Source organism: Pseudophryne corroboree, unplaced genomic scaffold (assembly GCF_028390025.1).
Source record: "Pseudophryne corroboree isolate aPseCor3 unplaced genomic scaffold, aPseCor3.hap2 scaffold_2190, whole genome shotgun sequence".
In the NCBI taxonomy this organism is placed as follows: Eukaryota; Metazoa; Chordata; class Amphibia; order Anura; family Myobatrachidae; genus Pseudophryne; species Pseudophryne corroboree.
The window spans coordinates 1-14,663 of NW_026968837.1; the positions used below are offsets into that span (position 1 = coordinate 1).

Consider the following 14,663-nt stretch of genomic DNA (forward strand, 5'->3'; position numbering starts at 1 on the left):
AGTGTCCACGCCAGTGCGCACACGGTCCACCCCCTACGGCCACGCTCCCCTTCATCAGCGGCCTCGTGATCCGGAAGGGTGGTGTGTGTGTGACTGACCTTAGGATGAAACCGGACCCTCCGCTGCAGTGACCCAGCAACCAGGGCACGGGAGTATACAGCGCCGCTGGGAGTGATGAAGCTGCAGTAAAGATGTCTATTAGACCTAGCCTGCTGCAGCCCTTGTAGATTCTCATAAAACAAGTTCTTCTTTTCTTGTCAAAATTTATAGCTAAGAATAGGCTGCCTGAGGCAGGCCCCTGTTAAGTGGCCTGCTACTGAAGGCACCAACTACAAACTGAGCTCCCTGTTCATGGAAGCGGGGTTATAGAGGAGAATGCACTGAGCATCTTGGGAACAGTCAAAAGCTTTGAGCCGGTTGGTGCCTCAGATCAAGATCCTACTCTACACCCCAATGTGAATCCTTGTGGAGTCCAGTGTACCCCACAGAAGAAATTAATGTGTCACACCCATTGGCAGCAACCTTAGAATAGCTGCTGACGGGCACAATTGAGAAAGGAAGGGGGGGGGGGGGGGGACATTTGAATCCAGCACATAAATGCAATTCAAATATGTAATTTGTACCTTCCTATTTTAAAATATAATGGATGAACCTCACCCTGTGATAACAATCTTCATGATCAAGAGATCTCATATGCAAAATAAGTATGAGTTGGGATAGGGCTGGGGAGGGTGGCTGCTCGGGCAGCCCCTCCCCCGTCAAGTTAAGGAGATTCAACTGAGGAAGCACAAGGGAACTCTCGTCTGGGGACAACAACTGCAGGGAGACCACATCTTTTCAGATGAACATGGGAGGGCGGAAGGCTGCCTAATACTGAAGCACCATCAAATATCAAACCATATGCAACATCTAGTACAAGCCTTCCTGGGGGAAGGTCTGCAGCAGACGGATTTGCATACAGTGATGTTATTCAAGCAGTGGGCCAAAGTTGGCTGGAACCCTCATCTGCATATGAAAAGAGAAAAGGGGCGTGCAGGGCATGGCGGCCTTTTGCAGTGCTTGGATGACCCCTAGTTCTCATTAAACACCCCCACCCTCCTTTGGTGTGGGGCTCATGTTGGCCATGCCCCATCCCCTGAAGCATTCAAGCTGATTTCTTGCAGCAGCTGGGCACTGTAACAGCTCCAGAGCTGTTCTGTAAGGCAAGTAAAAGGGTGTGGGCCCTGCAGCACCACCTGTAGTTTGCATTGTGCGTTGGAAGGCACAAAGTAAGCAGACGGGAGGAGAAGTCAGGATAGTGCGCAAGGGCATCCTTTTCTCTTAGTCCGTAGAGGATGCTGGGGTCACATTAAGAACCATGGGGTATAGACGGGATCCGCAAGAGACATGGGCACTTTAAGACTATCAAAGGGTGTGAACTGGCTCCTCCCTCTATGCCCCTCCTCCAGACTCCAGTTATAGGAACTGTGCCCATGGAGACGGACATTTCGAGGAAAGGATTTATTGTTAAACTAAGGTGAGCATCTTACCAGCTCACACCTTAAGCATGCCGCAGAACGTGGCATTCAACAGAACACAAGCCAACGGCATGAACAATTGCAGCAAAAAGCTGACCAGAACCATAACACAACATGTGTATAACCACAAGTAATAACTGCAGACACAGTATGGACTGGGACGGGTGCCCAGCATCCTCTACAGACTAAGAGAAAAGGATTTACCGGAAGGTATTAAAATCCTATTTTCTCATACGACCTAGAGGATGCTGGGGTCACATTAAGAACCATGGGGTTATACCAAAGCTCTTGAACGGGTGGAAGAGTGCGTACGACTCTGCAGCACCGAATGACCCAACTTGAAGTTATCATCGGCCAAGGTATCAAACTTGTAAAACTTAGCAAAAGTGTTTACTAAATAGCTGCTCGGCAAAGTTGCAATGCCGAGACTCCCCGACCAGCTGCCCAGGATGAACCCACCTTTCTAGTAGAATGGGTCTTCACCTAATTCAGTAACGGCAATCCTGCCATGGAATGAGCATGCTGAATCTTACCACAGATCCAGCGCATAATGGTCTACATGGAAGCAGGACACCCAATCCTGTTGGGAGCATACAGGACAAACAGAGCCTCTGTTTTCCTAATCTGAACCGTTCTGGTGACATAAATTTTCAAAGTTCTGACCACAGCCAGAGACTTTGACTCAACGAAGGTGTCAGTGGCCAAAGGCACCATGTGGAAAGATGAACCACCTTCGGCAGAAATTGTTGACGTGTCCTCAATTCTGCTCTATCTTCATGAAAGATCAAATAAAGGCTCTTGTGATACTGCATGGTTTGTACTGTTTTCCATGTGCTCCCAGATCTTTCAAGCAAGTAGCATGGTCAAGAAAGTTCTGTTTGAAAAGAAACAAACATTTACTGTCATTGTTATGCAAATAAACTTACATTAAAGCTAACAAGAAAGCAAACTCGTTCTGTCTTTAAACTGATAAAAGAAACCCCAATAATATGGGCATACCTCCCAACTTTGTCGGCTCGCAAAGAGGGACACACGCGCGGCGAAGTCGCGCGCGCTCCCAAAAAGGGTGTGGCCTAAGTAAAAGGGGGCGTGGCTTCGCGGGAGGACCCGCGATCGCGAGTCACGCCCCCGTTTTCGGCACTGAGCGGGCATGCCCAGCGCTCTGTGAGCCGCTGGCATGCCACCTCTCCCTCTGACTTCAGTGAATAGACGCTGTGCGCATGCGCACAGCGTCTATTCACCGCTGCTCTGCTAAGCAGGGCAGCGACAGACAGAGCCTCCCAATTGTCCTCCCCACCGCGGGACACTGCGGCCCGCAGGTGGGACAGCGGGACAGTCCCCAAAAAACGGGACTGTCCCGCGAAAATCGGGACAGTTGGGAGGTATGATATGGGGCATGCAAAAATTGAGATAAAACTCAGTTTTGCTCCTCTCCACGGAAATCTTTAGTAAAAGGCGAAAGATTTGTTCGTTCTGAAGAGAAACCAGAGCATGACCAAGATTCCACCTGTCGCCTGAGTGCCATGCCAGCAGTCCTCATTCAGCTCAAAGTGAGCACCCAATTTGAAAGAAAGAAAGCAGATTTCTCACCAGGCTTCCCCTTGCTATAAACATGGTTTGTACTCTTTTCCATGTGCTCCCAGATCTTTCAAGCAATTAGTATGGTCAAGAAAGTTCTGCTTGAAAAGAAACAGACATTTATTGTCATTGTTATGCAAATAAACTTACATTAAAGCTAACAAGAAAGCACACTCGTTCTGTCTTTAAACTGATAAAAGAAACCCCAATAATATGGGGCATGCAAAAATTGAGATAAAATTCAGTTTTGCTCCTCTCCACGGATAATCTTTAATAAAAGGCGAAAGATTTGTTCGTTCTGAAGAGAAACCAGAGCATGACCAAGATTCCACCTGTCGCCTGAGTGCTGTGCCAGCAGTCCTCATTCAGATCAAAGTGAGTGCCCAATTTGAAAGAAAGCAGATTTCTCACCTGGCTTCTCCTTGCTATAAGCATGGTTTGTACTGTATTCCATGTGCTCCCAGATCTTTAAAGCAAGTAGCATGGTCAAGAAAGTTCTGTTTGAACATAAATAAACATTTACTGTCATTTCTATGCAAATGAGCTTACATTAAAGCACACTCATTCTATCTTTAAACCGGTAAAAGAAACCCCAAAAAGATGGGGCATGCAAAAATTGAGATAAAACTCGGTTTTGCTCCTCTCCACGGAAATCTTTAGTAAGAGGCGAAAGATTTGTTCGTTCTGAAGAGAAACCAGAGCATGACCAAGATTTTTATATGAAAATATGTGTTCTCCCTGCAGTTGTTGTCCCCAGATGAGAGTTCCCTTGTGCTGCCTCAGCTGAATCTCCTTTACTTGACAGAGATGTGCCTGAGCAGCGGCCCTCCCCAGCCCTATCCCAAATCATACTTATTTTGCATAGGCGATACCATGGTCATGAAGATTGTTCTCCCAGGGTGAGGTTCATTCATTGCATTCTGGGTATGCTGACCCCTGTGATTTCCCCAAATGTGGGAAACTCGACTGCATTATTTGTGGTAGTGGGGGACTGTGTTTGTGCTTTCCTCTGGTCAGCTCTGGTAAAAGTCTGATTTATTTGTCTCAGATCTTCCTCTAGCCTTGTTCTTCTTTCGAGAGTTCCCTTGTGCTGCCTCAGTTGGATCTCTTTCACTTGACAGGGGGGTGCCCGAGTAGCGACCCTCCCCAGCTCTAGCCCAACTCCTACTTACCTGCCAGGTGAGATACTATGATCATGAAGGTGCTTCTCCCAGGGCAAGGCTCACCCATTGCACTCTGGGTGTGGTGCCCCTGCGATTTCCCCAAATGTGGGAAGCTTGACTGCATAATTTGTGTTTCCCCTGGTCGGCTCTCGTATAATTCAGATCTCTTTGTCTCAGGTCTCTCTCCAGCCTAGTTTGCTGTCTGTTTCCACTTCTTTTTTCATGAGCCCCTCCCTTTTATACCCTTGTGCACTATCCTGACTTCTCCTCTTGTCTGCTTACTTTGTGCCTTCCAATGCACAATGCAAACTACTGGTAGTGCTGCAGGGCCCACACCCTTTTACTTGCCGTACAGAGCAGCTCTGGAGCTGTTACAGTGCCCAGCTGCTGCAAGAAATCAGCTTGAATGCTTCAGGGGCTGGGGCATAGCCAACATGAGCCCCACACCGAAGGAGGGTGGAGGTGTTTAATGCGAACTAGGGGTCATCCAAGTGCCGCAAAAGGCCGCTATGCCCTGCACGCCCCTTTTCTCTTTTCATATGCAGACGAGGGTTGAAGCCAACTTTGACCCACTGCTTGGATGACATCACCGTATGCAAATCCATCTGCTGCAGGCCTTCCCCCAGGAATGCTTGCACTAGTTGTTGCATTTGGTTTGTTGTTTGGGGGTGCTTCATTATTAGGCAGCCTTCTGCCCTCCCATGTTCATCTGAAAATATGTGTTCTCCCTGCAGTTGTTGTCCCCAGATGAGAGTTCCCTTGTGCTGCCTCAGTTGAATCTCCTTTACTTGACAGAGATGTGCCTGAGCAGCGGCCCTCCCCAGCCCTTTCCCAAATCATACTTATTTTGCATAGGAGATACCATGGTCATGAAGATTGTTCTCCCAGGGTGAGGTTCATTCATTGCATTCTGGGTATGCTGACCCCTGTGATTTCCCCAAATGTGGGAAACTCGACTGCATTATTTGTGGTAGTGGGGGACTGTGTTTGTGCTTTCCTCTGGTCAGCTCTGGTAAAAGTCAGATTTATTTGTCTCAGATCTTCCTCTAGCCTTGTTCTTCTTTCGAGAGTTCCCTTGTGCTGCCTCAGTTGAATCTCCTTCACTTGACAGGGGGGTACCCGAGCAGCGACCCTCCCCAGCTCTAGCCCAACTTCTACTTACCTGGCAGGTGAGATACTATGATCATGTAGGTGCTTCTCCCAGGGCAAGGCTCACCCATTGCACTCTGGGTGTGCTGCTCCTGCGATTTCCCCAAATGTGGGAAACTTGACTGCATAATTTGTGTTTCCCCTGGTCTGCTCTCGTATAATTCAGATCTCTTTGTCTCAGGTCTCTCTCCAGCCTAGTTTGCTGTCTGTTTCAACTTCTCTTTTCTTGAGCCGCTCCCTTCTATGCCCTTGCGCACTATCCTGACTTCTCCCGTCTGCTTACTTTGTGCCTTCCAATGCACAATGCAAACTACAGGTAGTGCTGCAGGGCCCACACCCTTTTACTTGCCGTTCAGAGCAGCTCTGGAGCTGTTACAGTGCCCAGCTGCTGCAAGAAATCAGCTTGAATGCTTCAGGGGCTGGGGCATAGCCAACATGAGCCCCACACCGAAGGAGGGTGGAGGTGTTTAATGCGAACTAGGGGTCATCCAAGCGCCGCAAAAGGCCGCCATGCCCTGCACGCCCCTTTTCTCTTTTCATATGCAGACGAGGGTTGAAGCCAACTTTGACCCACTGCTTGGATGACATCACCATATGCAAATCCATCTGCTGCAGGCCTTCCCCCAGGAATGCTTGTACTAGTTGTTGCATTTGGTTTGTTGTTTGGGGGTGCTTCAGTATTAGGCTGCCTTCTGCCCTCCCATGTTTATCTGAAAATATGTGTTCTCCCTGCATTTGTTGTCCCCAGATGAGAGTTCCCTTGTGCTGCCTCAGTTGAATCTCCTTTACTTGACAGAGATGTGCCTGAGCAGCGGCCCTCCCCAGCCCTATCCCAAATCATACTTATTTTGCATAGGCGATACCATGGTCATGAAGATTGTTCTCCCAGGGTGAGGTTCATTCATTGCATTCTGGGTATGCTGACCCCTGTGATTTCCCCAAATGTGGGAAACTCAACTGCATTATTTGTGGTAGTGGGGGACTGTGTTTGTGCTTTCCTCTGGACAGCTCTGGTAAAAGTCAGATTTATTTGTCTCAGATCTTCCTCTAGCCTTGTTCTTCTTTCGAGAGTTCCCTTGTGCTGCCTCAGTTGGATCTCTTTCACTTGACAGGGGGGTGCCCGAGCAGCGACCCTCCCCAGCTCTAGCCCAACTCCTACTTACTTGCCAGGTGAGATACTATGATCATGAAGGTGCTTCTCCCAGGGCAAGGCTCACCCATTGCACTCTGGGTGTGGTGCCCCTGCGATTTCCCCAAATGTGGGAAGCTTGACTGCATAATTTGTGTTTCCCCTGGTCGGCTCTCGTATAATTCAGATCTCTTTGTCTCAGGTCTCTCTCCAGCCTAGTTTGCTGTCTGTTTCCACTTCTTTTTTCATGAGCCCCTCCCTTTTATACCCTTGTGCACTATCCTGACTTCTCCTCCTGTCTGCTTACTTTGTGCCTTCCAATGCACAATGCAAACTACAGGTAGTGCTGTAGGGCCCACACCCTTTTACTTGCCGTACAGAGCAGCTCTGGAGCTGTTACAGTGCCCAGCTACTGCAAGAAATCAGCTTGAATGCTTCAGGGGCTGGGGCACAGCCAACATGAGCCCCACACCGAAGGAGGGTGGAGGTGTTTAATGTGAACTAGGGGTCATCCAAGCGCCGCAAAAGGCCGCCATGCCCTGCACGCCCCTTTTCTCTTTTCATATGCAGACGAGGGTTGAAGCCAACTTTGACCCACTGCTTGGATGACATCACCGTATGCAAATCCATCTGCTGCAGGCCTTCCCCCAGGAATGCTTGCACTAGTTGTTGCATTTGGTTTGTTGTTTGGGGGTGCTTCAGTATTAGGCAGCCTTCTGCCCTCCCATGTTCATCTGAAAATATGTGTTCTCCCTGCAGTTGTTGTCCCCAGATGAGAGTTCCCTTGTGCTGCCTCAGTGGAATCTCCTTTACTTGACAGAGATGTGCCTGAGCAGCGGCCCTCCCCAGCCCTATCCCAAATCATACTTATTTTGCATAGGAGATACCATGGTCATGAAGATTGTTCTCCCAGGGTGAGGTTCATTCATTGCATTCTGGGTATGCTGACCCCTGTGATTTCCAAAATGTGGGAAACTCGACTGCATTATTTGTGGTAGTGGGGGACTGTGTTTGTGCTTTCCTCTGGTCAGCTCTGGTAAAAGTCAGATTTATTTGTCTCAGATCTTCCTCTAGCCTTGTTCTTCTTTCGAGAGTTTCCTTGTGCTGCCTCAGTTGGATCTCTTTCACTTGACAGAGGGGTGCCCGAGCAGCGACCCTCCCCAGCTCTAGCCCAACTCCTACTTACCTGCCAGGTGAGATACTATGATCATGAAGGTGCTTCTCCCAGGGCAAGGCTCACCCATTGCACTCTGATTTCCCCAAATGTGGGAAGCTTGACTGCATAATTTGTGTTTCCCCTGGTCGGCTCTCGTATAATTCAGATCTCTTTGTCTCAGGTCTCTCTCCAGCCTAGTTTGCTGTCTGTTTCCACTTCTTTTTTCATGAGCCCCTCCCTTTTATACCCTTGTGCACTATCCTGACTTCTCCTCCTGTCTGCTTACTTTGTGCCTTCCAATGCACAATGCAAACTACAGGTAGTGCTGCAGGGCCCACACCCTTTTACTTGCCGTACAGAGCAGCTCTGGAGCTGTTACAGTGCCCAGCTGCTGCAAGAAATCAGCTTGAATGCTTCAGGGGCTGGGGCATAGCCAACATGAGCCCCACACCGAAGGAGGGTGGAGGTGTTTAATGCGAACTAGGGGTCATCCAAGCGCCGCAAAAGGCCGCCATGCCCTGCACGCCCCTTTTCTCTTTTCATATGCAGACGAGGGTTGAAGCCAACTTTGACCCACTGCTTGGATGACATCACCGTATGCAAATCCATCTGCTGCAGGCCTTCCCCCAGGAATGCTTGCACTAGTTGTTGCATTTGGTTTGTTGTTTGGGGGTGCTTCAGTATTAGGCAGCCTTCTGCCCTCCCATGTTCATCTGAAAATATGTGTTCTCCCTGCAGTTGTTGTCCCCAGATGAGAGTTCCCTTGTGCTGCCTCAGTTGAATCTCCTTTACTTGACAGAGATGTGCCTGAGCAGCGGCCCTCCCCAGCCCTATCCCAAATCATGCTTATTTTGCATAGGAGATACCATGGTCATGAAGATTGTTCTCCCACGGTGAGGTTCATTCATTGCATTCTGGGTATGCTGACCCCTGTGATTTCCCCAAATGTGGGAAACTCGACTGCTTTATTTGTGGTAGTGGGGGACTGTGTTTGTGCTTTCCTCTGGTCAGCTCTGGTAAAAGTCAGATTTCTTTGTCTCAGATCTTCCTTTAGCCTTGTTCTTCTTTCGAGAGTTCCCTTGTGCTGCCTCAGTTGGATCTCCTTCACTTGACAGGGGGGTACCCGAGCAGCGACCCTCCCCAGCTCTAGCCCAACTTCTACTTACCTGGCAGGTGAGATACTATGATCATGTAGGTGCTTCTCCCAGGGCAAGGCTCACCCATTGCACTCTGGGTGTGCTGCTCCTGCGATTTCCCCAAATGTGGGAAACTTGACTGCATAATTTGTGTTTCCCCTGGTCGGCTCTCGTATAATTCAGATCTCTTTGTCTCAGGTCTCTCTCCAGCCTAGTTTGCTGTCTGTTTCAACTTCTCTTTTCTTGAGCCGCTCCCTTCTATGCCCTTGCGCACTATCCTGACTTCTCCCGTCTGCTTACTTTGTGCCTTCCAATGCACAATGCAAACTACAGGTAGTGCTGCAGGGCCCACACCCTTTTACTTGCCGTTCAGAGCAGCTCTGGAGCTGTTACAGTGCCCAGCTGCTGCAATAAATCAGCTTGAATGCTTCAGGGGATGGGGCATGGCCAACATGAGCCCCACACCAAAGGAGGGTGGGGTGTTTAATGCGAACTAGGGGTCATCCAAGCACCGCAAAAGGCCGCCATGCCCTGCACGCCCCTTTTCTCTTTTCATATGCAGATGAGGGTTGAAGCCAACTTTGACCCACTGCTTGGATGACATCACCGTATGCAAATCCGTCTTCTGCAGAACTTCCCCCAGGAATGCTTGCACTAGTTGTTGCATTTGGTTTGTTGTTTGGGGGTGCTTCAGTATTAGGCAGCCTTCTGCCCTCCCATGTTCATCTGAAAATATGTGTTCTCCCTGCAGTTGTTGTCCCCAGATGAGAGTTCCCTTGTGCTGCCTCAGTTGAATCTCCTTTACTTGACAGAGATGTGCATGAGCAGCGGCCCTCCCCAGCCCTATCCCAAATCATACTTATTTTGCATAGGAGATACCATGGTCATGAAGATTACTCTCCCAGGGTGAGGTTCATTCATTGCATTCTGGGTATGCTGACCCCTGTGATTTCCCCAAATGTGGGAAACGCGACTGCTTTATTTGTTGGTAGTGGGGGACTGTGTTTGTGTTTTCCTCTGATCTCTGGTAAAAGTCAGATTTCTTTGTTTCAGATCTTCCTCTAGCCTTGTTCTTCTTTCGAGAGTTTCCTTGTGCTGCCTCAGTTGGATCTCCTTCACTTGACAGGGGGGTGCCCGAGCAGCGACCCTCCCCAGCTCTAGCCCAACTCCTACTTACCTGCCAGGTGAGATACTATGATCATGAAGGTGCTTCTCCCAGGGCAAGGCTCACCCATTGCACTCTGGGTGTGCTGCCCCTGCGATTTCCCCAAATGTGGGAAACTTGACTGCATAATTTGTGTTTCCCCTGGTCAGGTCTCGTATAATTCAGATCTCTTTGTCTCTGGTCTCTCTCCAGCCTAGTTTGCTGTCTGTTTCCACTTCTCTTTTCTTGAGCCGCTCCCTTCTATGCCCTTGCGCACTATCCTGACTTCTCCTCCTTTCTGCTTACTTTGTGCCTTCCAACGCACAATGCGAACTACAGGTAGTGCTGCAGGGCCCACACCCTTTTACTTGCCTTACAGAGCAGCTCTGGAGCTGTTACAGTGCCCAGCTGCTGCAAGAAATCAGCTTGAATGCTTCAGGGGCTGGGGCATAGCCAACATGAGCCCTACACCGAAGGAGGGTGGAGGTGTTTAATGCAAACTAGGGGTCAGCCAAGTGCCACAAAAGGCCACCATGCCCTGCACGCCCCTTTTCTCTTTTCATATGCAGACGAGGGTTGAAGCCAACTTTGACCCACTGCTTGGATGACATCACCATATGCAAATCTATCTGCTGCAGGCCTTCCCCCAGGAATGCTTGCACTAGTTGTTGCATTTGGTTTGTTGTTTGGGGGTGCTTCAGTATTAGGCAGCCTTCTGCCCTCCCATGTTCATCTGAAAATATGTGTTCTCCCTGCAGTTGTTGTCCCCAGATGAGAGTTCCCTTGTGCTGCCTCAGTTGAATCTCCTTTACTTGACAGAGATGTGCCTGAGCAGCGGCCCTCCCCAGCCATATCCCAAATCATACTTATTTTGCATAGGAGATACCATTGTTATGAAGATTGTTCTCCCAGGGTGCGGTTCATTCATTGCACTCTGGGTATGCTGACCCCTGTGATTTCCCCAAATGTGGGAAACTCGACTGCATTATTTGTGGTAGTGGTGGACTGTGTTTGTGCTTTCCTCTGGTCAGCTCTGGTAAAAGTCAGATTTCTTTGTCTCAGATCTTCCTCTAGCCTTGTTCTTCTTTCGAGAGTTCCTTTGTGCTGCCTCAGTTGGATCTCCTTCACTTGACAGGGGGGTGCCCGAGCAGCGACCCTCCCCAGCTCTAGCCCAACTCCTACTTACCTGCCAGGTGAGATACTATGATCATGAAGGTGCTTCTCCCAGGGCAAGGCTCACCCATTGCACTCTGGGTGTGCTGCTCCTGCGATTTCCCCAAATGTGGGAAACTTGACTGCATAATTTGTGTTTCCCCTGGTCAGGTCTCGTATAATTCAGATCTCTTTGTCTCAGGTCTCTCTCCAGCCTAGTTTGCTGTCTGTTTCCACTTCTCTTTTCTTCAGCAGCTCCCTTCTATGCCCTTGCGCACTATCCTGACTTCTCCTCCTTTCTGCTTACTTTGTGCCTTCCAACGCACAATGCGAACTACAGGTAGTGCTGCAGGGCCCACAACCTTTTACTTGCCTTACAGAGCAGCTCTGGAGCTGTTACAGTGCCCAGCTGCTGCAAGAAATCAGCTTGAATGCTTCAGGGGCTGGGGCATAGCCAACATGAGCCCCACACCGAAGGAGGGTGGAGGTGTTTAATGCAAACTAGGGGTCAGCCAAGTGCCGCAAAAGGCCACCATGCCCTGCACGCCCCTTTTCTCTTTTCATATGCAGACGAGGGTTGAAGCCAACTTTGACCCACTGCTTGGATGACATCACCATATGCAAATCTATCTGCTGCAGGCCTTCCCCCAGGAATGCTTGCACTAGTTGTTGCATTTGGTTTGTTGTTTGGGGGTGCTTCAGTATTAGGCAGCCTTCTGCCCTCCCATGTTCATCTGAAAATATGTGTTCTCCCTGCAGTTGTTGTCCCCAGATGAGAGTTCCCTTGTGCTGCCTCAGTTGAATCTCCTTTACTTGACAGAGATGTGCCTGAGCAGCGGCCCTCCCCAGCCATATCCCAAATCATACTTATTTTGCATAGGAGATACCATTGTTATGAAGATTGTTCTCCCAGGGTGCGGTTCATTCATTGCACTCTGGGTATGCTGACCCCTGTGATTTCCCCAAATGTGGGAAACTCGACTGCATTATTTGTGGTAGTGGTGGACTGTGTTTGTGCTTTCCTCTGGTCAGCTCTGGTAAAAGTCAAATTTCTTTGTCTCAGATCTTCCTCTAGCCTTGTTCTTCTTTCGAGAGTTCCTTTGTGCTGCCTCAGTTGGATCTCCTTCACTTGACAGGGGGGTGTCCGAGCAGCGACCCTCCCCAGCTCTAGCCCAACTCCTACTTACCTGCCAGGTGAGATACTATGATCATGAAGGTGCTTCTCCCAGGGCAAGGCTCACCCATTGCACTCTGGGTGTGCTGCCCCTGCAATTTCCCCAAATGTGGGAAACTTGACTGCATAATTTGTGTTTCCCCTGGTCGGCTCTCGTATAATTCAGATCTCTTTGTCTCAGGTCTCTCTCCAGCCTAGTTTGCTGTCTGTTTCCACTTCTCTTTTCTTGAGCCCCTCCCTTCTATACCCTTGTGCACTATCCTGACTTCTCCTCCCGTCTGCTTACTTTGTGCCTTCCAATGCACAATGCAAACTACAGGTAGTGCTGCAGGGCCCACACCCTTTTACTTGCCTTACAGAGCAGCTCTGGAGCTGTTACAGTGCCCAGCTGCTGCAAGAAATCAGCTTGAATGCTTCATGGGATGGGGCATGGCCAACATGAGCCCCACACCAAAGGAGGGTGGGGGTGTTTAATGCGATCTAGGGGTCATCCAAGCAGCGCAAAAGGCCGCCATGCCCTGCACGCCCCTTTTCTCTTTTCATATGCAGATGAGGGTTGAAGCCAACTTTGACCCACTGCTTGGATAACATCACCATATGCAAATCCATCTGCTGCAGGCCTTCCCCCAGGAATGCTTGCACTAGTTGTTGCATTTGGTTTGTTGTTTGGGGGTGCTTCAGTATTAGGCAGCCTTCTGCCCTCCCATGTTCATCTGAAAATATGTGTTCTCCCTGCAGTTGTTGTCCCCAGATGAGAGTTCCCTTGTGCTGCCTCAGTTGAATTAACTTTACTTGACAGAGATGTGCCTGAGCAGCGGCCCTCCCCAGCCCTATCCCAAATCATACTTATTTTGCATAGGAGACACCATGGTCATGAAGATTGTTCACCCAGGGTGAGGTTCATTCATTGCATTCTGGGTATGCTGACCCCTGTGATTTCCCCAAATGTGGGAAACTCGCCTGCATTATTTGTGGTAGTGGGGGACTGTGTTTGTGTTTTCCGCTGGTCAGCTCTGGTAAAAGTCAGATTTCTTTGTCTCAGATCTTCCTCTAGCCTTGTTCTTCTTTCGAGAGTTCCATTGTGCTGCCTCAGTTGGATCTCCTTCACTTGACAGGGGGGTGCCCGAGCAGCGACCCTCCCCAGCTCTAGCCCAACTCCTACTTACCTGCCAGGTGAGATACTATGATCTTGAAGGTGCTTCTCCCAGGGCAAGGCTCACCCATTGCACTCTGGCTGTGCTGCCCCTGCGATTTCCCCAAATGTGGGAAACTTGACTGCATAATTTGTGTTTCCCCTGGTCGGCTCTCGTATAATTCAGATCTCTTTGTCTCTCTCCAGCCTAGTTTGCTGTCTGTTTCCACTTCTCTTTTCTTGAGCCGCTCCCTTCTATGCCCTTGCGCACTATCCTGACTTCTCCCGTCTGATTACTTTGTGCCTTCCAACGCACAATGCGAACTACAGGTAGTGCTGCAGGGCCCACACCCTTTTATTTGCCTTACAGAGCAGCTCTGGAGCTGTTACAGTGCCCAGCTGCTGCAAGAAATCAGCTTGAATGCTTCAGGGGCTGGGGCATAGTCAACATGAGCCCCACACCGAAGGAGGGTGGAGGTGTTTAATGCGAACTAGGGGTCATCCAAGCGCCGCAAAAGGCCGCCATGCCCTGCATAACCCTTTTCTCTTTTCATATGCAGATGAGGGTTCCAGCCAACTTTGGCCCACTGCTTGGATGACATCACCGTATGCAAATTCGTCTCCTGCAGACCTTCCCCCAGGAATGCTTGTACTAGTTATTGCATATGGTTTGATATTTGATGGTGCTTCAGTATTAGGCAGCCTTCCGCCCTCCCATGTTCATCTGAAAAGATGTGGTCTCCCTGCAGTTGTTGTCCCCAGACGAGAGTTCCCTTGTGCTTCCTCAGTTGAATCTCCTTAACTTGACGGGGGAGGGGCTGCCCGAGCAGCCACCCTCCCCAGCCCTATCCCAACTCATACTTATTTTGCATATGAGATCTCTATATCATGAAGATTGTTCTCACAGGGTGAGGTTCATCCATTATATTTTAAAATAGGAAGGTTCAAATTACATATTTGAATTGCATCTATGTGCTGGATTCAAATGTCCCCCCCCTTCCTTTCTCAATTGTGCCCGTCAGCAGCTATTCTAAGGTTGCTGCCAATGGGTGTGACACATTAATTTCTTCTGTGGGGTACACTGGACTCCACAAGGATTCACATTGGGGTGTAGAGTAGGATCTTGATCTGAGGCACCAACCGGCTCAAAGCTTTTGACTGTTCCCAAGATGCTCAGCGCATTCTCCTCTATAACCCCGCTTCCATGAACAGGGAGCTCAGTTTGTAGTTGTT

General features: G+C 49.5%; 20 non-coding genes across 20 annotated transcripts; 17 read left to right on the top strand and 3 right to left on the bottom strand.

Moving 5' to 3' along the window:
• Nucleotides 1–2,897: 2,897 nt before the first annotated feature.
• On the bottom strand, nt 2,898–3,010 carry LOC135007590 (U5 spliceosomal RNA). The gene has a single exon (XR_010207527.1). It is a non-coding gene; the product is annotated as a U5 spliceosomal RNA (small nuclear RNA).
• A 286-nt stretch (nt 3,011–3,296) lies between these two features.
• LOC135007591 (U5 spliceosomal RNA) lies at nt 3,297–3,413 on the bottom strand. Its single transcript, XR_010207528.1, has one exon. It is a non-coding gene; the product is annotated as a U5 spliceosomal RNA (small nuclear RNA).
• Nucleotides 3,414–3,683: 270 nt separating this feature from the next.
• On the bottom strand, nt 3,684–3,799 carry LOC135007589 (U5 spliceosomal RNA). The gene has a single exon (XR_010207526.1). It is a non-coding gene; the product is annotated as a U5 spliceosomal RNA (small nuclear RNA).
• Nucleotides 3,800–3,943: 144 nt separating this feature from the next.
• Nucleotides 3,944–4,107, top strand: LOC135007563 (U1 spliceosomal RNA). The gene has a single exon (XR_010207502.1). It is a non-coding gene; the product is annotated as a U1 spliceosomal RNA (small nuclear RNA).
• A 152-nt stretch (nt 4,108–4,259) lies between these two features.
• Nucleotides 4,260–4,422, top strand: LOC135007587 (U1 spliceosomal RNA). The gene has a single exon (XR_010207524.1). It is a non-coding gene; the product is annotated as a U1 spliceosomal RNA (small nuclear RNA).
• A 674-nt stretch (nt 4,423–5,096) lies between these two features.
• On the top strand, nt 5,097–5,260 carry LOC135007562 (U1 spliceosomal RNA). Its single transcript, XR_010207501.1, has one exon. It is a non-coding gene; the product is annotated as a U1 spliceosomal RNA (small nuclear RNA).
• Nucleotides 5,261–5,412: 152 nt separating this feature from the next.
• On the top strand, nt 5,413–5,575 carry LOC135007571 (U1 spliceosomal RNA). The gene has a single exon (XR_010207510.1). It is a non-coding gene; the product is annotated as a U1 spliceosomal RNA (small nuclear RNA).
• A 671-nt stretch (nt 5,576–6,246) lies between these two features.
• LOC135007592 (U1 spliceosomal RNA) lies at nt 6,247–6,410 on the top strand. Its single transcript, XR_010207529.1, has one exon. It is a non-coding gene; the product is annotated as a U1 spliceosomal RNA (small nuclear RNA).
• A 152-nt stretch (nt 6,411–6,562) lies between these two features.
• LOC135007588 (U1 spliceosomal RNA) lies at nt 6,563–6,725 on the top strand. The gene has a single exon (XR_010207525.1). It is a non-coding gene; the product is annotated as a U1 spliceosomal RNA (small nuclear RNA).
• A 674-nt stretch (nt 6,726–7,399) lies between these two features.
• Nucleotides 7,400–7,562, top strand: LOC135007565 (U1 spliceosomal RNA). The gene has a single exon (XR_010207504.1). It is a non-coding gene; the product is annotated as a U1 spliceosomal RNA (small nuclear RNA).
• A 972-nt stretch (nt 7,563–8,534) lies between these two features.
• On the top strand, nt 8,535–8,698 carry LOC135007569 (U1 spliceosomal RNA). Its single transcript, XR_010207508.1, has one exon. It is a non-coding gene; the product is annotated as a U1 spliceosomal RNA (small nuclear RNA).
• Nucleotides 8,699–8,850: 152 nt separating this feature from the next.
• Nucleotides 8,851–9,013, top strand: LOC135007572 (U1 spliceosomal RNA). Its single transcript, XR_010207511.1, has one exon. It is a non-coding gene; the product is annotated as a U1 spliceosomal RNA (small nuclear RNA).
• A 670-nt stretch (nt 9,014–9,683) lies between these two features.
• On the top strand, nt 9,684–9,848 carry LOC135007580 (U1 spliceosomal RNA). The gene has a single exon (XR_010207518.1). It is a non-coding gene; the product is annotated as a U1 spliceosomal RNA (small nuclear RNA).
• Nucleotides 9,849–9,997: 149 nt separating this feature from the next.
• LOC135007578 (U1 spliceosomal RNA) lies at nt 9,998–10,160 on the top strand. Its single transcript, XR_010207516.1, has one exon. It is a non-coding gene; the product is annotated as a U1 spliceosomal RNA (small nuclear RNA).
• Nucleotides 10,161–10,834: 674 nt separating this feature from the next.
• LOC135007567 (U1 spliceosomal RNA) lies at nt 10,835–10,998 on the top strand. The gene has a single exon (XR_010207506.1). It is a non-coding gene; the product is annotated as a U1 spliceosomal RNA (small nuclear RNA).
• Nucleotides 10,999–11,150: 152 nt separating this feature from the next.
• On the top strand, nt 11,151–11,313 carry LOC135007579 (U1 spliceosomal RNA). The gene has a single exon (XR_010207517.1). It is a non-coding gene; the product is annotated as a U1 spliceosomal RNA (small nuclear RNA).
• Nucleotides 11,314–11,987: 674 nt separating this feature from the next.
• LOC135007568 (U1 spliceosomal RNA) lies at nt 11,988–12,151 on the top strand. Its single transcript, XR_010207507.1, has one exon. It is a non-coding gene; the product is annotated as a U1 spliceosomal RNA (small nuclear RNA).
• Nucleotides 12,152–12,303: 152 nt separating this feature from the next.
• Nucleotides 12,304–12,466, top strand: LOC135007577 (U1 spliceosomal RNA). The gene has a single exon (XR_010207515.1). It is a non-coding gene; the product is annotated as a U1 spliceosomal RNA (small nuclear RNA).
• Nucleotides 12,467–13,140: 674 nt separating this feature from the next.
• On the top strand, nt 13,141–13,304 carry LOC135007570 (U1 spliceosomal RNA). The gene has a single exon (XR_010207509.1). It is a non-coding gene; the product is annotated as a U1 spliceosomal RNA (small nuclear RNA).
• A 152-nt stretch (nt 13,305–13,456) lies between these two features.
• LOC135007585 (U1 spliceosomal RNA) lies at nt 13,457–13,619 on the top strand. Its single transcript, XR_010207522.1, has one exon. It is a non-coding gene; the product is annotated as a U1 spliceosomal RNA (small nuclear RNA).
• Nucleotides 13,620–14,663: the final 1,044 nt, after the last annotated feature.